The sequence below is a fragment of the Aethalodelphis obliquidens genome, unplaced genomic scaffold (assembly GCF_003676395.1).
Source record: "Aethalodelphis obliquidens isolate GAN/ISIS:26980383/991018 unplaced genomic scaffold, ASM367639v1 scaffold67, whole genome shotgun sequence".
NCBI lineage: Eukaryota > Metazoa > Chordata > Mammalia > Artiodactyla > Delphinidae > Aethalodelphis > Aethalodelphis obliquidens.
The window spans coordinates 5,549,508-5,573,478 of NW_020838011.1; the positions used below are offsets into that span (position 1 = coordinate 5,549,508).

General features: G+C 33.4%; 1 long non-coding RNA gene across 1 annotated transcript in view; it reads right to left on the reverse strand.

Moving 5' to 3' along the window:
- Positions 1-527: 527 nt before the first annotated feature.
- LOC113611062 (uncharacterized) overlaps positions 528-23,971 on the reverse strand; it is a 135,872-nt gene continuing 112,428 nt past the window's right edge. Inside the window, exons 4-9 of the long non-coding RNA XR_003429345.1 lie at positions 18,407-18,475; positions 11,611-11,759; positions 7,529-7,588; positions 1,395-1,548; positions 1,176-1,224; positions 528-861 (exon numbers count right to left, since the gene is read on the reverse strand). This is a non-coding gene — a long non-coding RNA (uncharacterized LOC113611062). The remainder of the gene's footprint in view (positions 862-1,175; positions 1,225-1,394; positions 1,549-7,528; positions 7,589-11,610; positions 11,760-18,406; positions 18,476-23,971) is intronic.

Here is a 23,971-nt window from a genome sequence, read left to right on the forward strand (position 1 = left end):
GATTATGTAGAATGTAGAAAATACCATAGAATCTACAAATCATATCCTAGGACTAGTAAATAAGTTTAGCAGTGTAGCAGTATGCACAATTAATACACATAATTAAATTCTACATTTATTGCCAATTACTCATATCAATATGAAATTTTTAAAATTTGAAGAATTAATAAATATAATATTTAAAACTAATTCGTGAATAAATGTAAATAACAAAGGTAATTGAAGAGAAAATTACCAAATTATTTTATTTTATTAGTTAACTTATTTATTTTTGACTGTATTGGGTCTTCGTTGCTTTGTGGGCATTCTCTAGTTGCAGTGAGCAGGGGCTACTCTTCACTGCAGTGTGCAGGCTTTTCATTGTTGTGGCTTCTCTTGTGGAGCATGGGCTCTAGGCATGCAGGCTTCAGTAGTTGTGGCACGTGGGCTCAGTATTTGTGGCTTGTGGGCTCTAGAGCGCAGGCTCAGTAGTTGTGGTGCACAGGCTTAGTTGCTCCACAGCATGTGGGATCTTCCTGGGCCAGGGCTCGAACCCATGTCCCCTGCATTGGCAAGTGGTTTCTTAACCACTGTGCCACCAGGGAAGCTCACCAAATTATTTTTAACCTATATTCTTGTCCATATAATAGATTTTTTGTAAAACTACAGTATAGCAGTAACTCGATGCAAGTTTAAATGAGGGAGATAAATCCCACTCATTCTTGTTTATTTGACCATCCTTACTGATTTTGTCCCTTGAAGTCCACCATATACACAAGTGCAGAAGTCATTGTTGGATTGGAGACAGTGTTAAGAATCTAGGTTTATAAAGGTATTCCTGTTTCTTTTCATCTAATTCAGTTATCATTTGACCATACTTTCCTAGAAGAAAGAAGGAGAAAGCAGATGAAAACACATTATGCAGTCTAGGTAGTTCTTATTCAGTCTGTGCAAAGTATAGTATAGTGGGAAGAGTAATAGGTTAGAATTAAAATGATCTGGGTTCCAAAAACACAATTGTCAATTTTGTCCAAGGCATATTTGTTATTATTTGAGTATTAAGTCTTATCATCAAAATGTAGAACTCTGAGTGATCTCATAAATTAAAATAATTTACTTAAGTCCAGGAAATACATTTCAAAGTTAAATTATCATGGAGAACCCATTAGAAAGCAGATTTATGCTTAAAAACATACCTTAAGGATTCACTTATTATAATGATTGGTAGGGGTTTGGTCTGATAACCTGAGAAGAAATAGAAAACAAATAGTATTGTTTAAACATCTCTTTGAAGGTTTATAAGAAAGATGCAGGCAACAAGAATTGTGGAATGAAAATCCAGATAAATCAAAGGAGGGAACCTCACAAAAGTGAGCTGAGGATGTGGGGACAGTTTCTAGAATTGCCTATTGTACCTTTTGAGAACGGGAATACTTGTGCAGAATTTTGACAGATTCAGGAGGCTAGGAAAACAAAGGTTGTAGATCAGGGTTTCCAATGAGAATAGTGTCTTTCTTTCTTCTTCTTTTTTAAAAACAAACTTCTGGCATGGGACTTCAAAGGAACACCCTAAGGAGAAAGAATAAATTAGAAATACACCAATCCTCAATTCTGATTGGATAAGGTGATTATTATTGCTAAAGGCCTTGATGAAAAGAAATGCAAACATTTTTGGATAAAGATGACATCACCTCTACCTTAAATTAATTGTAAAAAGTGTTTTAATAATAAACTTTAATTTTTAAAATGGTTAAGGTTATAGAAAAATTGTGAAGACAGTATGAAGATTTTCCATATGCCCCATGCCCTGTTTCCCCTATTATTAGTGTCTTATATTAGCTTGGTGCATTTGTTACAATTAATGAACCAATTTTGATACATTATGACTAACTAAAGGCATGCTTTATTGATATTTCCTTAGCTTTTACTTAATGTCCTTTTTCTGTTTCACAATCTCACCCAGAATCAATACATATTAATTGTCATCTTTCCTCGGGCTCCTCTTGGCTGTGAGAGGTTTGCCAAACTTTTCTTCTTTTTGATCACCTTGACACTTCTTGAAAAGTACTGGTCAGGTATTTTGTAGAACATCTCTCAATTGGGATTTGTCTGATATTTTTCTCATGATTAGACTGAGGTTATGGGTTTTCCAGAGGAATACCACAGAAGTAAAGTGATATTTTCATTACATCATATCAATGATAAATACTATCAACACGGCTTATATTGTTGCTATTAACCATAGTCATATGGCTCAAATAATAGTCAGGTTTCTTCACCTCCTTTTCCAGCCCCTTTTCCATACTGTACTCTTTGGAAGGAAGTCAATATGTAGGAGGGGAGGAATCTACATAATTTAATATATTTGGATTTCTTCAACAGAGTATTTTTCCTTTCTCCTCCAGTTAGTTATTAATTCATCATTGATTTATATCAGAATAGACTAATTGTTGTTTATTTTATACCTTGGGTTATAATCCAATACTGCTGTACTTATTTCCCTGCTCATATTGTTCCAGATTTGGCCATTGGGAGCTCTTTGAGATGGCTCCCATGTCCCCCTGACATACTCCCATCATTATAGGCTTTTGTTTTCATTTTTGTTTTGGAGTACTTCCTTGCTCTCTTGTACAGCCAGATTGTTCCAGGTTCATCATGTATACTTGATGCCCCAATCCTAGAATTAGACATTTCTGCAAGAAAATCTTGTTTCTTTCATTGAGAAAGCATTAGAAACCAAGATCTGTGTGCTAGATGTGCTTATTGCTGCTAGGTGTAAGCCATCTCACCTGACAGAACAAGGAAATATGTGTGTGTGTGTATACACCTATTATTTACACAGACCCATAAACATTTCTATATATAGCTGCATATACACACACACATATTAAGCTAAACATGAGTTCATACTGAAATCTCAAACTCTAATCCTTTACTACATAGATCATTCTAGAATCCTCCCCCCTTGCTTATCTCTAACTCCATGTTCCAACACGTGAGAAACCTAGCTCCAACCATCTGCCACCCATTTGCTTAATTGTCCAAGTGTACATATACAGCAGTGTCAGAATTATGGACCCACTGTTACATCCCTGGGAAATAACTTTATAAACTAAGGCATGGTGCTTATCCAGTTTCTTTTGCCTTAGTCTTACAGACTCTACTCATTTCAATTACTTAGATCAGTAACTTTTGCTCCCACTCATATCAGGGAGATCATTTCATACACGTGTAATACAAATACGTTGTTTTGTTGTAATCTGTGTTTGTATACATGAAATTTCACTTTTGTTCTGTAAAGTTCTGTGGGTTTGGACAAAGCAATATATCACGTATCTATAACTACACTACCGTAGTGCTTTCCCAGATCCCCTGTGCTTCACCCATTTAATTCTCCCCTCCTCCTCCAAACCCCTGGTAACTACTGATCTTTTTACAATCGCTATAGTTTGAATTTCCTAGAATGTCATATAGCTCAGGGGTCCTCAACCCCTGGTACTGGTCCATGGCCTGTTAGGAACCGGGCCGCACAGCAGGAGGTGAGCAGTGGGCGAGCTAGTGAAGCATCATTTGCCGCTCCCCATCACTTGCATTACCACCTGAACCATCACCCCCCACCCCAATCTGTGGAAAAATTGTCTTCCACGAAACTGGTTCCTGGTGCCAAAAAGTTTGGGGACCACTGAGATAGCTGATTCCTATATAGAGTATGTTGCCTTTTCAGACTGGGTTCTTTCATTAAGCAATAAATATACATTTGTTTCTTTCATGTCTTTTTGTTGCTTGATGGCTCATTTTGTTATATTGTTGAATAGTATTCCATTATATGGATATACCACAGTTTATCCATTTACCTATTGAAAGACATTTTTTAGTTGCATCAAGTTTGGGGTGATATGAATAAATCTGCTGTAAACATTTACATGCAAGTTTTTGAGTTTACTTAAGTTTTAAAATCAGTGAACTCAATACATAAAATCATGACTGCTTGATGATAAGCTAAAACTATGTTTAGCTTTGCAAGGAACTGCTAAACTGTAGTACAAAGTGGCTATACCACCTTACATTCTAACCAATAATGAATAATAATACTGTACATCTTTCCCAGAAGTTGTTATTGTCATATATTTTTGAATTTAGGCATTCCAATATGTATGTACCAGTACTCATTGTTATTTTAATTTGCAATCCTCTAATCCTCTTCAACAGAGGATGTTGAACATCATTTCATATGCTTATTTCTATCTCTATATCCTCTTTTGTGAGGCATCTGCTCAGACCTTTTGCCAATTTTTAATTGGGTTGTTTTCTTATTGTTAAGTTTTAAGTGTCTTTTGTACATTTGAATGTAAGTCCTTTATCATAGAAGTGTTTTTTAAATATTTTCTACCAGTCTGAGAATTGGGTATTCATTCTCCTAACTGTACTTTTGCATAACAGAAGTTTTTAACTTTAAGCAGATACAATTTATCAATTTTTTCTTTCATCAGTCATGCTTTTGATATTGTATCTAAAAACTCATGGCAAAACCAAAGGTCAGCTAGGTTTTCTTGTATGTTTTACTCTAGAAAATTTAGAATTTAAAGTTTTACATTTAGTCTATGATCCATTTTAAATGATATTTTGTGTATGATGTAAGGTCTGTGTCTGGGGTTTTTGTTTTTGTTTTTTGCATATTGACATTCAAATTTTCCAGTACCATTTGTTAAAAAGTCTATTCCTTCTCTATTGAGTTGCCTTTGCTCATTTTTCAAATGTCAGTTGACTATATTTATTTGGATCTATTTCTGTTTTCTCCCATTTTGTTCCACTGATCTTGGTGTCTATCACCAATACGATGCTATCTTGATTAATGTAGTTTTATAGTAAGGCTTAAAATTAGATAATATTAGGGCTTCCCTGGTGGCGCAGTGGTTGAGAGTCTCCCTGCCGATGCAGGGGACACAGGTTCGTGCCCTGGTCTGGGAAGATCCCACATGCCGCGGAGCGGCTAGGCCCATGAGCCATGGCCGCTGAGCCTGTGCGTCTGGATCCTGTGCTCCGCAACGGGAGAGACCACGACAGTGAGAGGCCCACGTACCACAAAAAAAACAAAAATTAGGTAATATTAAAGTGATGCAAGCATCATGGTGGTCTGATATGCTCCCTTTGTCTCTTCCTTTCAATCTACAACCAGTAAAACAACCATAACTGAACAAAGGTGCCTCTGCTCAACATACCAGGATGCTGGGTAAATCCACACATCTACACATCTAAAGGTGGGTTCACTGGAACACATAGAGAAAGTGAAACGAGGGGAATATCAGAGGTGGTGCCTGTGATCCTGGACCTCTGGCCAGATGGCTGAGCTCACAGCCTCAGAGAATCGAGTAGCGTAAGAGGAAGTGGCACAGACTCCCACCTCCTGGTTGCAGTGCCACTTGCAGCTACAGGGAACTGAGCAGCTGCATAGGGACCTGTGACCCTGTTCCCTCCAGCTGCAGAGGTACCCAACAACTCTGCCTTCCCTGACCACAGTGATGACACACACAAACCTTACAACCCCGGACTTGGCAGAGGCACCTGAAGCCCTGGGTCCCCCGATTTTCCCTCCCCATCTCATGGCCCCAGGTGGCAATGCCAGTGACCCCCAGCAGCAAAGCACCAATGACATTAGCAGCAGGAAGAATGGGCAACACCTCTGTCAGAGGTGATGCAAGGTGAAAAAATGCATATTATCAAATACAACCAGAGGCAATTCAGGTAAGAGAAATCCAAAACTTGTGCTATGTGTTATGCTAACACATATATATGGAATCTAAAAAAAAAAGGTTCTGAAGAACCTAGGGGCAGGACAGGAATAAAGACGCAGACATAGAGAATGGACTTGAGGACACAGGGAGGGGAAAGGGTAAGCTGGAATGAAGTGAGAGAGTAGCATTGACCTATATACACTACCAAATGTAAAATAGATAGCTAGTTGGAAACAGCTGCATAGCACAGGTAGATCAGCTCCGTGCTTTGTGACTGCCTAGAGGGGTGGGATAGGGAGGGTAAGAGGGAGACACAAGAGGGAGGGGATATATGTATACGTATAGATGATTCACTTTGTTATACAGCAGAAACTAACACAACATTGTAAAGCAATTATACTCCAATAAAGATGTTAAAAAAAACATGAAAAAAAAACCCAACTTGTGTTATATAGTCACCTACTGAAAAACAAAAGAAAGGCTTCTAATTACTAACTGTTGAGTCATTAGAATCAAGTAAAAAAAAAAAAAACAAAAAAGGCTTTACCTAAAGAAAAAAGATGCTTACTACTTCAAATGCAGAGGAGCAAATCTGCGTGAAGTACCATGGTAACATAGTATCACAGAAATTAAATGACAATTTTCTAGAAACCAAACTTAAAGTCACAGGATATTGAGATCTAATTGACAGAGAATTCAAAATACTTATCAGGAAGAAACTCAACAGGATATAAGAAAACACAGAAAAGCAGTTCAGTGAGATCAGGAATAAAATTAGTGAACAGAAGGAATACTTTACCAAAGAAATTAAAAGTCTATAAAAGAACCAAACAAATTCTGGAACTGAAGAACTCAGTAAATAAGATGAAGAACACATTAGAAAGCAGTAGTAACAGAGAAGACCACAGGAATAAAGAATTAGCGAGCTCAAAGGTAGAAATCTAGAAATGATACAGATAGAAGAAGAAAGAGAATTAAGATCTAAAAAAATGAAGCAATTCTCTGAGAACTATCCCACTCTATTAGGATGGGCAACATTAGAATAATGAGTAACCCAGGAGAGAGGGAGAAGGGAGCAGAGGGTTTATTCAAAGAAATAATAGCTGAGAATTTCCCAAACTTGGGGAAGCAAGTGGATATAAAAGTCTAGAAGCTAAGAGAATGCACAATTACCTCAACAGACCTTTTCCAAGGCACAGTTATATTAGAACTGTCAAAAGTCAGTGACAAAGAAATTTAAAAACAGCCAGGGAAAAAAGGATGGTAACCTACAAAGGAACCCTCCTTATGCTATCAGCAAATTTCTCAGCAGAAACTTCATAGGCTAGGAGAGAGTAGAATGACATACTCAAAATTTTGAAAGATAAAAACTGTCATCCAATAATACTCTATCTAGCAAAGTTATCATTTAGATATGAAGGAGAAATAAAGGCTTTCCCAAACAAAAGCTGAAAGATTTAATCAACACTAGACGTACGTTGCAAGAAATGTTGAAAGGAGCTCTTCTACTTAAAATGAAAAGGCATAAGTACACAAAACTTGGAGTAAAGTAATAAATAGAATCAGAACACTGCAACTCTATATCAGAATAGGTTATTTTAAAAGTATAGCATATACTTGAAGGGGGAAAAAAGCAGTAAAAACAACTATATCTACTTCAGTTTGGTAACAAACTCACAACATAAAAAGGGAAAATTTGAGACAACAAAAACATAAATAAGGAAGTGGAAAAAAATGGAACCTTTACAGGCAAATGAAGGTAAACTGCTATCAGCAGAAAATAGGACTATTTTATCTATGAGAGGTTTTATACAAACCTGATGATAACCACAAAACATACATCTGGAGCAGAGACACAAATGGAGATATGGAGCAACCTGAAAACAAAAGATAAAATGGCTGTACTAGGCCTCATTTATCAATAATTTCCCTAAATGTAAATGGATTGAATTCCCCAATGAAAAGACACAAAGTGGCTGGACGGATTCAAAAACAAAAACCAACTAAACACTGCCTCCAGGAGATTCATCTCAGGTCTAAAGACAAACGGGCTCAGTGAAGGGATGGAAGTTCCTCAAAAACTTAAGAATAGAACTATCATACGATCCAGCTATTCCATTTCTGGGTATTTATCCCCAAAATATGAAAACACTATTTGGAAAAAATATATGCACCCCTATGTTCATTTACCCTAGCTTTATTTACAACAGCCAAGATATGGAAACAACCTAAATGCTCATCGACAGATGAATGGATAAAGATGTGGTATGTAATACGTAAAACTGAATGCTACTCAGACTTAAAAAGATGAAATTTTTCCACTTGCAACAACATTAGTGGACCCTGAGTGTGCTATAAGAGGACCTTGAGTATACTATAAGTGAAATAAGTCAGAGAAAGATAAATACCGTATCATTTCACTCATATGTGGAATATTAAAAAACATTTTTGATAAATGAACAAACCAAAACAAACACATAGATACAGAGAATAGAGTGTGGTTACCAGAGGGAAAATGGGAGGGGGGAGAGAAAAATGGGTAAAGGGGGTCAGCTCTGTGGTGATGGATGGAAACTAAACTCTTGATGGTGAGCACATCGTAGTGTACACAGAAGTGAATCATAATGTTGTATACAGGAAACTTACATGTTATAAACCAATGTTATAATGTTATCTCAATTCAATAAATTAAAAAAAATTCGATAATATAGTTTCTCCAACTGCATTTTATTTCATATTACTTCGTCTATTCTGGGACTTCTGTCTTATAAACTTTAGAATCAGATTATCTGTACCTACAAACTAGTTTGATGGAATTTTCATTGGAATTGCATTGAATCTATTGAATGAGTTGGGAAGAATTGATAATCTTAGCAATATTGAGTCCATGAACATAAAATATCTCTCGATTTATATGTATACATACATATGTTCTTTGATTTATTTCATCAGGGTTTTGTAGTTTTCCTCCTATATACATGTTGTTAAAAATATACCTACATATTTCATTTCTTGGTGCTAATGTAAATGATATGTTTCCCTTTTAATTTTAAATTCTAATTGTTCATGGAAGTTATATAGGAAAATAATTTATATATATATATATACATATGTATATTTCTGTATATATATCTGTAAACAATGATAATTTTATTTCTCCCTTTCCAATCTGCATAACTTTTATTTACTTTTCTTGATGTTGTAGTGCATTGAATAAACATTTTACTGCACTTAGGAAAGAAGCATCCAGTGTTTCATCAGTTTTTTATATACATTCTTTATGAAGGGGAGGATATTCCAAACTGTTCTTAGTTTCTGATAGTTTTTTTGTCATGAGTGGATATTGGATTTTGTCAGATGATTTTCTGTATCAATTGATATGATCTTATGTGTTTTCTACTTTAGCATGTTGATGTTGTGTGATTGATTTTAGTCTTTGTATACCTGGAATAAATCCCACTTGTTCCTGCTGTATGATTATTTTAATGCCTTGTTTGTTCAATTTGTTAATATTTTTTGAGATTTTTCCATCTGTTATGAAAGATATTGGTTTGTAGATTTCCTTTCTTGTAATATCTTTATATGGTATTGGTATTAGGGTATAATGCTTGCCTTATTGAATGAATTAAAAAGTGCTTTTTCCTCTGCTACTATTTTCTGAAAGAGACTGTGGAGGCTGAATATCACCTTATTAAATGTTTGGTAGAATTCACCAGTGGAACCATCTAGGTCTGCTGCATTCTTTTTTGAAAGATGATTAATTATGGATTCAATTTCTTTAATAGATATATACCTATTCAGATAATTTATCTCGCCTTGTGTTAAATTTGGTAGTTCATGTCTTTCAAGGTGTAAGACTATTTTACCTATATTATTAAATCCATGGGCACAAAGTTGTTCACAGTATTCCTTCATTAATCTTTTAATGTCCATGGGATGAGTAGTGATAACTCTTCCTTCATTGATGGTATTAGCGATTTGTGTCTTTTCACCTTTAATTAGGTAGCCTGGCTAGAGGTTTATAATTTTTTGATCTTTTCAAGGAATCCACTTATGGTTTAGTTGGATTGGTTAATTGTTTTCTGACTTTTAATTTCTTTGTTTTCTGCTCTAATTTGTATTTATTTTCTTCTGCTTGCTATATACTTAAATTGCTCTTGAGCTGGTTGGGACTGGCTTCCACGTTTTGGCCAAAGGAAAATATGATGTTACTTGAAGAAAAAACTTGTCCTGTGCCACTAACTTCATCAACATTAAATACCAACATTATGTGAATATCATGCTCCCCTTTATTTACATTGTGAAAATATTGTCTGATGTCTCTGGCAGCAAAGTAGAACTGCTGGGCTTTTTAGTTAAAGGAGTAGGGACATGGGGTACAGTGGGGAAATGTGTAAATCGTTGTCACTAGAATTATTTAATTATCTGTCTCAATATGAAAACTGAGAATCAATAAATCTACAAATGTCTAAAAAAATTGCTCCCCTTTTTCTGTTTTCCCAAGGTGATTCTTTTCCTATCTTTCTTATTTTCTAATATATACATTTAATTCTATACATTTCCCTCTAAGCAGTTGCTTTTGCTGTACCCCACAAATTTGGATAAGTTACATTTCATTTTTAATTAATTTATTCAAACATTTATCTTGATATTACTTTTTTGACCTATGTGTTATTTAGAAGCGTGTTGTTTAATCTCTAAATAATTTGAAATTTTTCCAACTATCTGTTTTTGATTTCTAGTCTAAATCCATTAAGGCCTAAGAGCATACTTTGTATTATTTCTATCTTATATATGTTAGAGTATATCTTATGGCCCGTAATATGTACTATCTTAGTGAATTTTCATGTGAGCTTGACAAAGATGTGTATTCTGCTGTTGTTGGATGGGCTAGTCTATATTCTATAAATTTCAGTTAGATAAAGGTAATTAATGGTGTTTTTCAGATCACCTGCATTCTTGCTGATTTTCTACCTTCTTGATATATCAGTCTGTGAAAGAGGAATGCTGACTTCTGTAACTGTAAGTGGACTTACCTATCCTTTCATTGTACCTAGTTTTACCTACATATTTATACTCCTGTTGTTACGTGCATTTAGGATTATCATGTGTTCTTGGAAAATTGATCCATTCATTGTCATACTGCATCCCTGTTTATTTAAGATAATTTTCCTTGTTCTGAATTCTGCTTTGTCTCAATTTAATATAACTTCTTTAGATTTTGTTTGTTTGCTTGTGTTATGATTAACATTGTATATATTGATATTTATCCTCCCTTTACTTTTAACCATTCAGAGTCTTTACATTTTAAGTATTTTTTAATTAACAGTTTATACTTAGGTCTTCTTTTTGATCCACTCTGACAATGTCTATTTTACCAACAGTGTATTTAGACCACTTATATCAAAGTGACATTGAATAGTTGGATTAATATATACCATGTTTTAACTATTTTCTATTTATTGCCTTGTTCTTAATTTTACTTCTTCCCTTTTTCTTCCTTTTCTGATTTTAATTAAGAATTATCTCTAATTCTATTTTATATCCTTTCTTAGCACATCACATATACTACAAAAACTTTAGTAGTTTTCACAGAGTTTTCAATGTATATACATTTTCAACTAATCTAATCTAGTTCCACCTAAAATAAAACTATACCACTTCATTTTAAGTTCAGGCACCTTATAACAGTGTTCCCAATTCCCTCCTTTTACCTGTATATCATTACTATCATTCATTTCATTTATCCATATTCTGTAATCATCAAACACCATTTTTTATTGAAGTATAGTTGATTTACAATGTTGTGTTAATTATCCAATATCTTTTTAATACTATTATTTTAAACAGTTAACTTTTATACCAATTAAGAATAAGAAAAATATAAGCTTTATTTTACCTTAAGACCTTTTCCTTCTCTGATGCTCTTCCTTTTTTAATGTAAATCCAAGTTTCTGACTTGCATCCCTTCCTGTTGCTGAAGAAGTCCTTTTCACATTTCTTATAGGACAGATCTTCTGGCATTGATTTACTTCAGTTTTTGTTTGCCTGAAAAAATATATTTCTCTTTCACTTTTGGAGGATAATATTGCTGGGCATAGAACTCTAGATTAGTACCATTTTCCTTTCAACAGTATAAATGTTACTCACCCCTCTTCTTGATTGCATAGTGTGATGAAAAATCTACTATAAGTTGTATCCTTGTGTCTCTAAAGTTAAGGTGTTTTGTTACCCCCTTACCACTCCTAGGATTATTTTAAGATTTGCTCTGTTTGGTGTTTTTTCAGTTTGAATATAATATGTCTACATGTCTTTTTTTTTTTTTTTTTTAAATCCTAATTGATGTTCTCTGAGCTTCCTGGATCTGTTTGGTGTCTATCATTAATTTTGGAAAAATTTCAGCAATTACTTCAAATATTTCTTTTGCTCCATTTTCTTTTTTTTCTCCTTCTGGTATTCCAATTATTTGTATGTTCTATCTTTTTATGACCTATCTTCGAACTCACTTATCTTTTTCCTAGCTGTGTGTGGTCTCCTGGTTAGCCCATCAAAGATATTTTGAAATAAAGCATATCCTTTTGATTCTATTTTAGAGCTTCCATTTCTCTGCTTACAACACCCATGTGTTCTTACATACTATCTGATTTTTCTTTAGAGCTCTTAACATATTATTCATAGTTACTTTATATTCCCATTTTGACAATTCCAAAATCTGTGTCATAATGGAGTATGGTTCTAAAGCTGGCTTTGTCTCTTCAAACTGATTTTTCTGTCTCTAAGCATCCTCTGTAATTTTTGTTGAAAGCCAAATATAATGTATCAGGTCATAAGAACTGAGGTATTGATAAACAGGTCTTAGTGTGATATTTTATGTAAATCTTTCTAGAGTTTGACAATACTAACTGATTATTGTAGCTATATGTGCCAAAGGCTTCAAATCCTCTAGTGTCCTTGATTTTATCTCCTCTGTTGTCTTTGGGCTTTCATAAGAACTCCTTATCAAATAGTGTCTGTGTCTTTCTGCTCTTTCAGCTATAATCCATTGTTATTACAGGGGTACCCTGTCAGAGTGGTGGTAGGGCGTGTGGGAAGGGAAGTGTTCTATCATCTCATGAGTAAATCTCATTGTTTTAGTTAGGTTTGTCTCTGAGTTTCTGGGCTATTATTTTCACAAGTGTTTTATCTTTTCTTTTTTTTTTTTTTCCCCCGTTTGAGCGATAAAGGGAAGATAGACAGTGCTAGACTCAGAGAACTTCTCTTAGCTTACATGTAATAAGGCTCTGGTAACGTATTTTACCTTGGAGAATTTTTATGAAGAGCATTCTTGGCTTATTTCATCATGGATAGTCTTTTCCATCTTTTGCCAGAACCACTGGGAAATCATTTCTGGCTATATACAGTGACAGTCTTGTGGAATTCCTGAAGGTTAAACCCATGAAAGTGTAGGACCCTCTAAGATTGCAGCTCCTAGTAGTTTCTCACTTTCAATCTAATCCAAAATCAGCAATCAGCTTCCAGAAATTTGTCAGCATTACCATCTAAGTATCCCTACTAGTTTATGGCTCCAATTGATGGAGCTTCTGCTTTAGGTAAGACCTTGTCTATGCCTCTGTTGATCTGCCTGTCTGTCCAGATTTCATGATGGTGGTTTGCCCTGCAATTCCAGTTCTCTAATAGGTGTAAGAAAAATTGTTAATTTTTATTTTGTTCACATATTTCTTTTTTGTCATGATGGGAGTGACAAGTTCTAAGTTCTTTACATATTGGAACTGAAACTGGAAGTCCAATTGTGTAATTCTCAATTTGCAATTCATAAGAATATATCAATATTAGCTAAACATAAAAAAGACAATATAACCAAAAACAAGGGAAAATAGAAAAAACAAAAGCAAAACACTGTAGCAGACCCAAAAAACTAAATTCAGCAGTCATGTACTTCCAAATAACTGTCCTTACTATGATGATAGAATTGAAATAAGAGATAGATGATTTTATTAGAGAGGGTTATCAGAGTTTTAATGGAAAACAGCAAATAATTATAAAGATCAAAAATAATTATAGGCATTATGAAAATAATAAACAAAAGTAAATTACTCAGTGGCCATGTTTAGCATTAGTTTTAAACTTCTGAAGAGAAAGTATGAACTGAGGAAATTCAGAAAAAAATGCAGAATGACACATGGAGAGAAGAAATGATAAAAAACAGAAAGAAAGCATGGTAGTGAAATATGTCTGTGGTGAAAAGGCTTACGTATGCTTATTTTAAGTCCCAGAAGAAAATAAGAATGAATAAGGCAGAAGAATTATTTAAATAATGGCTAAGAATTTTTCAATATTGAAAAATAAATTATTCTGCATACTCAAGAAGACTTGAAATTCCCAAAGCAGTATATACCATATGCTCATAATAGAAAGAACTACTGAAAACCAAAGACAAAAAATTAAATATCGTAAAGTAGTCTTTGGAGAAAAGCAACACTGTGTTTCAAACAAGCAGTATAAAACTGTGACTTCTTGTAAAACAATAAAGGCTGGAAGACAATGGGTATTTAACTTCTGAAGATTTCACTTGTAATGTAATAAATGAAAATATTTTTCATTCCCTATGTTATATTTTTCTTGTTTACAATGCCAGAAATACATTTTTCTAGTTTATAACAAAATACTGTAGGTTCAAATAAAAAAGAAAAATAGGTGGGAAGTCATTTGTCATTTTTATTTTTTAGTTTCAAATATGCGTTTATCCTTAGTTCATTACTATCCACTTTAACTTTCATCTGATGTGACAGGATGATTTCTAAAGTAACAATGAATGCTTTGGATCAACATCAAAGAGGTATAATTTGTCCATAAAAATGGGCAAAAGTATAGCCTAAATGTGTATATATCTCAAGATAAGTTGTGAAATAAACATAAAATCTCATTGTTTTATGCTGAGATATTAAATTAGAAACAACTCTTTGCAGCTTACTGAGCTGCTAAATGACATGAAATGTTGAGGGAAGCTCTGCATAGATTGATGAGGTAGGAGAAGCTAGGAAGTGGCTGTTTTGGCGTCTGTAATTTTATACATTATTTTCGTCTTACAGGACCTTTAAAGACAATACATAACCCTCACGTTACTATAAGTTCCCAAGATTAAGAAAGTTCTTTATTTTGGAATGTCAATTCAAATTTTCTACAATTGATAGTGTTATAATCTCTCTTATATATTCAATAAGATATGGAGGAGACCTCATAGATCTGTGAGTTAAGGCAGCTTACCCAAGCAATCTCTAAAGTTTCAACTTCATAATTACCCATATTAGGCTATACTGTGGGTAATATTATCCTGGACTATATATACACATACACTCTTGCCTTCTACAGACAAGGACAAATAAAGAATACACAATATTCAAATAATTAAATGTTTCCAAAGAAAGATTACTTATTGAAGGACTTGAGTGTCTGTGTGTCTGCCTCTGAGCTTTGATCTCATTGTTTTCCTTTCCTTCCTGAAGTTGTTCTGATTCCTTGAAAAACCTAGTATACCTAAGAGTTAGGGAAATTAGTCCCTTTGATTTGATGACTCAGAATGGTTCAGACAAATATAGATGAAGTAGAAAATTGTCCCTCTAATATTTGTTCCTTTAGAGATAAATAAAAGCTTGAGGCTGAGCATGCTCATTGTTGCCTTCAGAATCCTCTAAGTTTCCTAGATCATAATGCCACCTTTGCAATTTTGCATGTCATCTAAGGAGTCTTAATTCTTTGAGGAAATAGTGCCTTTAAACAGTCATGATGATCTGACTAGAATAGTATACAACAAAGCATAAACCACTTACTACCTATTTCAGAATGTTTGTTTAAATTTGGGAGGGGGAAGATGTAGAACGTGCATTTATTATAACTCTCCAAGTAATTCTTATATACACTAACATTTTAGGGCCTTTGGTCTTAGATAACACATTGCAATGACTCCTTGGAATGTGAGTCATTCATTCTATTCCAAAGACTTTAACTAAAACAACAGCCTAGACTTTGTCAGTCTTAACAATCACTAAGTTCTGAGCTTCCATGTGACAAGAAGGTAGAGTACTGAATTGCTCTTATCACCTTAATGTTTGTTTTTATGATGTTTAAATTTAGCCCATCATGCATATGTACCACGTGAAAGGATTAACAATTTTTAATGTACCCTTTACTTTCTGTTTTGGTTATCCTGGTAAGCATTATAATATCATTATGGGTTTGAAATTACAGTCTTTGTTGTCAGAATACTAATATAGTATTTTTGTCTATATTTTTCCATTGGATAAATTTGGTCGGGTTAGTAGTAAATTCAGCTGCTGGCTAGAAACCTTTTCTAAAAAAGAAGGGATTAAAAAAAAAAAACTACTGGTATATCTGACTTCCCTCACATTTCCATTTTTGTTCATAACGCTGTCCTATCCAACATATTGTTCCTTCTTAAATACTAATATTGGCTAATATCATTCTGAGTGCATCGCCCCTCTGGATGCCAAGTAACACACTGCTTGTTAGTCCTCCCACGGGTTAACTCTATAGCAATTTCAATTCTTTGGCCACCTGGTCCAAATTTTACCCCATTCTTACTGGCTCTGGCGTCTGTCTTCCCAGGAATACTCTTGGTTGAGATTGCAATCATTTTGACAGTCAATCTCTCAGTATGATATAAATTGGGAAAACCAGATTCCCTTATAATATAAAACATTTTCTTTATTTAGAAACACATAGTTTCTCTTAAACATTTCATATAAATTGCTATTAAATTAAAATATATTTTATTTAAGTCATTTTATCCAATGTGCTAATTATATATATTATGAATACATATATAAATAATATACATAAAATCGTTACTTATGATTTGATTGAAGGGATTCAGTTTTCCCTTTAGACAGTGTTTGAGCCTATCATTTGTGTTATTTATGACCATAATGACAGGTACAGAGATGTGCCATATGTAAGATGCATTTGGTTTTTTTGCAGTAACTTGCTGGATTCTTATTTATGAGTTGACATATGATATTTTTCTAATGAGTTTAAGTGTGCTTATAATAGAATGCCAGATATTTTTAATCTTCATTCTGGATATACAAAAAGAGGCAAAGTGTTTCCAGTAAATAATTTCCCATATTCTTACTCATCTCTGTCAATAATAATCACACATATAAGAAAAAGAAATTATATTCCATATCTAATCTGGTGTTTTGACCCAAAGTCACTAACCAGGATTATTAATATATTCCCCAGAATTATAAAATCTTATGAGCGTTATAAATATTTTAATAGAAATTTCTTTAAATTATATTTATTCTCTTCTGGTCTTCCTCTATCTAAAAATGAGAATTCTGAATATATGTAGATGGGTCTAAATGTATTTACTTCTCAATTCAAGAAGAATTTATGAATGTTAAGTTTATATAATTTCCTGAAAGAAATTAGCAGTTTTACGTTTCTTTAGAGGAATACCAGAGATGATTCTTGCATATATCAGTGATGACTGGCTAGTCAGCAGCCTGTTACTAGTAGAATTTTAATTTCAAAGTAGACTAATAAGAGTTGACTGGTGTCTACCTGTGCACGTAGTCGAGTGATAATCAGTATAGAATTACTCATCGGTAGAGGCTTATGTCATAAGCTGACTGTCTAAATGATGAATGTATAATGAAATTAAACAGAATTGAGACAGATGGTTCTAACTTTTGATAACTGTGCATATCTTCATAATTAGATAATAAGTCCATTGCCTGGAAGATCAATTGGGATATAATAACTTTGAAAACTAAATCATTTCATTGTTTGGCATTTATAAGACATGGTGAAAAGCAAATTCCATTTTAATTTACTTAAAATATTGCTTATTGTCTTCCTAAGCACTTGATTAGAAATGGAAAAGCAGATATTGTCATTTTGTATTCTTCTCATATAAAATTATTTATTTTGTTATACAGACTTTAGAAAATCATTCCAAAGCAAAATTTTTTCAATTAATGGCTTCTCCCAGGTAAGAAAGAGGAAATAAAGCAGCTAAGTCAAATACCATACATTAATGTGACAGAAAATGTGAATAACATTGTAAAATTTATCTGAAATTCCTTACTTCCTTTATACAAATTTATGAAGTAAAAACAGATCAGTATGCTTGTTTTTCTTGGAAGAGACTTGGTATTTGATATATTTATATTTGCTTTTCTATTCTTATTAAGCATTTTCAAACAAAATACACATACAAGAAATAACAATAAAACTTTCTAAAAAGTTTGAATTAGGAGTGACAGTAGTGAGATGACTGCGTAAGACGTACCTAGCCCATATCTCTCCCTCAACAAATATTTGGCATTCATCATGGAACAAAGTGCCTTGTGGGTGCTGTGAGATCCAGCACCATACTCTGATGGACCCTGGTAGGAGTCTCACACCCCTGTGTGTCAAGTAATAGACATCTAGACCTTGGACCCAGCTGTGGACCATGAAGTGGCCTATGAACTGGCTCCAGCCCCTCTTGGCCATTGTCTTGGGAACCCTGGAAAATACTGACTTAGAAAATCACCCATAGATGAGAGAGCCTTTGTGGAAGTCCAAGATTCTACCAGAGAAGTTTCAGCACATTGCTGGAGCAAAAAAAAAAAAAAAAAAATCCAAGATTAGACACACTGGAGAGTGTGAGAGGAAAACTGTGGCATTACCTATGACTCCTGTCCACCAAGGCGGCACAGCTCCGTACCAATAAAGTCCTTCTTGACCTTTGATTTCACCTGTGGGAAAAAGAGCATATGAGTCAGTGCCAGTTTTCCCAGTTGTGTGAGATGCAGATAAAGAGGCTCATTTCTCTCTCAGTCCATCCAGTGTACTAAGTTGTGAGCTACAAACTAGGGGTTAGTTAGCGGCTGGGAGAACAGCATCTAGGAAGGCATCAAAGGGATGCACATTCTACTAACTACGTGACAAATTCCGTCAGGATGCTGGCCTATGACTATGCATCCGCACAGCTGGACCATGGGAACCCAGAGCTTGCCTCACCTACACATCCCTCAGCCACCTTGTAGCCAGCTCCTGTGTGCACTTCTAATGGCAGTGAGAGGGAACTTTCACAGATGGCTAATTGTGAAAGCCTGTCTGAATCTGTAAGACCAAGAGGATATGGCAAACATCAGCATTTAGTGCTACCTTTGGGAAAGCGAAAGGAAGACTATCAGCATGCAGACTGATGTATTGCAGGATCTAGAGGAAGCATAAAATCTTAAGTCGGCCACAAGAGGGAGCAAGAAGAGTGGATCAGGCATAGCCATAGCCTGAGAGAGCTTCAGAATTCCTAGCAGGGCTGATGGAAGGTACTTCTCTACCAAAGTCAGTCAGTAAAGACTGCTATTTCAAATGCAAAGACAGCAATGCAAGACTTCAACGAACATGAAAAATCAAGGAAACGTGATGCCAGCAAAGGATCACAATAATCTTCTAGTAACTGACCCCAAAGACATGCAAATCTGTGATTTACCTGACAAAAAATTCAAAAGAGCCATTTTGAGGAAGCTCAAGGAGCTACAAGAAAACACAGAAAGATAATTGAACAAAATAAGGAAAATAAGACATGAACAAAATGAGAAGTTTAACAAAGAGATAGAATTAAAAAAAAAAACAAAATTCTGAAGCCAAAGAATATGATGAATGAAATGAAAAAATGCAATACAGAGCATCAACATCAGATCAAGCAGAAGAATCTGTGGAGTAAAGGTACCTTTGAAATCATCCAGTTTGGGGATAAAAAAGAACAAATAGTAAAGAAAGCCTATGTAAGTTATTGAATATCATCAAAAAAAGCAATGTTCAAATTATTAGAGTCCCAGAAGGAGAACAGAAGGAGGATGTGGCAGAGGCAAATATAAAGAAATAATGGCAAGGAGCTCAAATTTTGGGAGAAATTTTGTCATTCAATTTCATGAAGCTCATAGGTCTCCAAACAAATTTAACTTACAAAGATGTTCTCCAAGATAGATTATAATAAAGCTGTCAAAAATTAAAGACAGAGACTCACACCTGTCAGAATGGCTATCATCAAAAAGAAAACAACAAATGTTGGTGAGAATGTGGGGAAGAAGAGAGCCTTATGCACTGTTGGGGAGATTGTTAATTGGTGCAGCCAGATGGACAACAATACTGAGGTTCCTCAAAAAAATTACAAATAGAACTGCCATGTGATAGAGCAATTTCACTTCTGGGTATTTACCTGAAGAAAACAAAAACAGTAATTTAAAAAGATATATGTACTCAAATGTTCGTCACCAACATTATTTACAATAGCCAAAATATGGAAGCAATCTAAGTGTCTACTGGCGGATGAAAAAATAAAGAAGATGTGGTATATATACAAAATGGAGTAATAGCCATAAAAAGTGTTTTGTTTTGTTTTTCTTTAAAACAGTGATCCAAGTATTTTACAGTTTTCGTTAATTCTAATTATCTGGTGGAAAAACTTTTTGTATTTTCTCTGTTAACAATAATATATTTTGGACTACCTACATTTTCTTTCATATCCAATTTTAATATATTCTTACTTTTCCTTTGTAAAATTTATCTAGATAGTACTGTAGGTCACTGTTGAAATCAATTTGATAATAGCAGTCATAGTCATGTTGACTCTAATTTTAAAGAAAAGGCTCACTTGTGCCAGTAAGTTGTATGATGTTTGATGTTTGTAAATTTTTGATAAATATTCTTTTTGAGTTAAGACAGTTTGCTTTTTACTTCTAATTTACATTTATTCATCAATGATTGTTGAATATACTGAGTTTATTTTCTACCTAAATGGAAATTAAAATACGTATTTCTCCTCCTAAATCTATATGAGCTAAACTAAATGGATATATTGTATAATAGTAGATAATGCATATTCTATAGATATACCATATTTAGATATCGTGTACTATCTTTTTATTCATTGCTGATACTTACCTTTCACTCAACTTTTCTTAGGAACATAAGTCTATCCAATTAAGCTATACATTTTTGCCATAATCTGATGAAGTGTCATGAATATATCATGAGATCAAAAATAACTGAATTTGTTCAATTCATGATGAATTGGTGACTTTTTTCTCTTTTTTAAAATATAGCTCATATTTATTGACATATTTAGAAGGCATCAGGGCTATGGCCATGTCCTAGGCACTGGGTTATTGATTTAGTGTATCCAGATTAAATTCTTTCATCATCCACATTTTAAATATAAGGAAACTAAGAGCTAGGGTATTAATGCAGTTTTGCCAAGATCACACCAATATGGCAATATTGAGATTTTTTTTCCCATGACAGATGTTGAATCACAACACAACATTGCTTCCCATCATGAGTTTGAAAAGGTAACTGCAAACGCATAAACCTAAAAATGATCTTTATATAGTCACTATCAACAACTTGTGATGTGATTGCTAAAAACTTACCATATTTCAAAGGCTATTAGTTTAACAACTGTGCATACACTTACGAGGTTTGGGTATTTTTATTTGGCAATAACTATGAAGATATTTGACATTTTATTCACAATATTGAAATATAATTGCAGTGATAAGATGTTCTAAACACAGAGGAGAGACAGTAAGTTTCTTAAAAACTAACCAGGAAATACTTTATATTCATAGATTGTTAAGTAAACAATGTTAGTTCTAGAAAATTGCTGGCTTCAATTCTAATTGCAAATTTTCCTTTGTATTTTTTGAAATGTTTAGAAAAAGTTTGTTGAGGAAAATGATGGATTTCAAAGTTTGTAAGTGGCATTTAAGGACTTCTTAAAGGATTTTATCATCATTTTAGACATCTTTGATTTAGATATTGGAACAGCAACTAGAATAATAGCCATGTATCCCTACTAATGTTAACAGAATGCTATGGTGCTTGCTTTACGTGGCACACAATCACTGCATTTCATTATTTTGTAGATGTTTATCATGCCTTATTGCCTTATCACTATTTATCAACTGGTGAATGTACACCTTGTAAATGTATTTATACCACTTAATTTTGATATAAACCTTGTGCAATTATTCACACTTTTAAGGAATTCAAAATTACATCTGACTTTGCTAAATTATGTGATATATAAATAAAATTAGGTTTTTTTTATGAGGTATAAAATGTATTCATGCCTGATTATGCCCATTATTCTAAATGCATATAGATCATTTAGAAACTGATACATTAATATATGCAAAGTACATGAAATATTTCAAAAATTAAGAGGTACGGATACATTTTAATGCATCATTTGTTTCATTTTGGTGGTTGTGTCTTAACTTTTTCACTGCTCTTTTTTAAACTTTCAATTTATCATATTTATTTTCCAAATATTTTTTCTATCATAGCATTAATTACTTCATTGACTCACATTTGAAGACTAATAGTCATTTAATAATATTAGAAACATTTTCTTATCCATCAATAAGGTATATACTTATTGATATATATCAATGTCACTATTTACAATTCTTGAATAAATATTAGGGCCTGGATGAGGTGAGTCTGTGGCAGATCTTAAGAACATGTAAACATTTGAGAGGAAAAATAATCATGTAATAACAAAACTGCAAAAGTATTAGAAATTTATTATAAAAAATCTCTTCAAAGTCAGATAAAATTTTGTTTATGAAATTTTAAATTATTTTAGTAAGAAATAGGAGATAGTTATTCCAATGTTGAATAGAGTGCTCTCCCATATTAAGATCTGTATACAGTTAATTTTAAGCTAATTTTGCCAAACTTATGTATTTGAATTTTAATAGTGAGATTATGCCATTATGCCCAGCAAGAGAAAATAAAACAGATTTTTGATTGAAAGAGAAGTTCAATGTTAAGCAAAAATAACTATGCTAAATTAATACTCTTCCAAGATCATAGTCAATATTCTGTATGGATATTTATATATATGGACAAATGGATTGATGGATGACTAGACAGACAGATTGGCAGATGCACTTGATAAATGGCAGGGAATTGTTGTAGTGACATGAATTACCAAATTAAAGCCTTGCATTTTGTTAATTATCAGTAAAGTTAAATAGATTTTATTTTATCACTACTTCTTCCATATTCTTTCTTCATTGCAATAACACATACACATTGTCGAAGAGCTTCTATTCATTTCCTTCTTTCACATTCATGAACCAGTATTTTTAGTAAAATAAAGAACAACTCTATGCCCTGTAATTCAACTATTCTGTGGATGATATCCATGTTTGCTCTTTAAAAAGCAAACTTATCACAGTAGTTATATTGAAAGATTTTGGACTATGGGCTACATACAAGTGCTATAAGATGGTAATAATAAGAATGAATAATGCAAAAGAAAGGAAGATACATTTCAAATTAAAGTAAAATTCAATTAATTGGGTTTGGTGTTGAAATGCGTTGATATTTGATCTTTAATTGCCACACAATATTAAGATATACATTAAGTACACAAGTTATGGTTTTTCATGGAGCATAAACTTATTCCCTTTGTCTTAGGAACATTTGGACTGTTAGGTTAAATTATTGTGTTGAAGATTTTCAGAGAAAGTTTTAAAACAGAAAACTTGAAATACACTGTGTTTATAAGTAAATGAATCTAAATGATAAAAAGCTTATATAAGGAAAACTTGTTTTGCTTTTAAGTTAACTAATTACAATGCATAATTTTAACTTTCCTATGCATCAATAATTCTATAAGCAATTTGCAAAGAGAATTTTATTTAATGGTTCAACATTATTGTTCATGAATATCTAACATTATTCTAAAAATATTGATTTTGGGGGATGTTTTAAAGAGTTATTCACTTGCTCTTTTGTCCGTAACTTCACCAGAGACTCTCCACTTTAGTTAGCTAGTTTCAATTTAAGAACAGTAGTATTTAAAAAACCTTCTTTTTCAAATTAGTTTTTACCTAGAATATTCCACTTTTAGCACCCAGATTGGCAATTAATGTAAATTAACCTCACTTATTTCTAATGATTACCAAATTGACAAGATCTAAGTGTTCATTTTATTCTACTAAAATTCTTTTCTTTTTTTTTCTTTTTTTTTTAACATCTTTATTGGGGTATAATTGCTTTACAATGATGTGTTAGTTTCTGCTTTAAAACAGAGTGAATCAGTTATACATATACATATGTTCCCATATCTCATCCCTCTTGCGTCTCCCTCCCTCCCACCCTCCCTCTCCCACCTCTCCAGGTGGTCACAAAGCACCTAGCCGATATCCCTGTGTGATACAGCTGCTTCC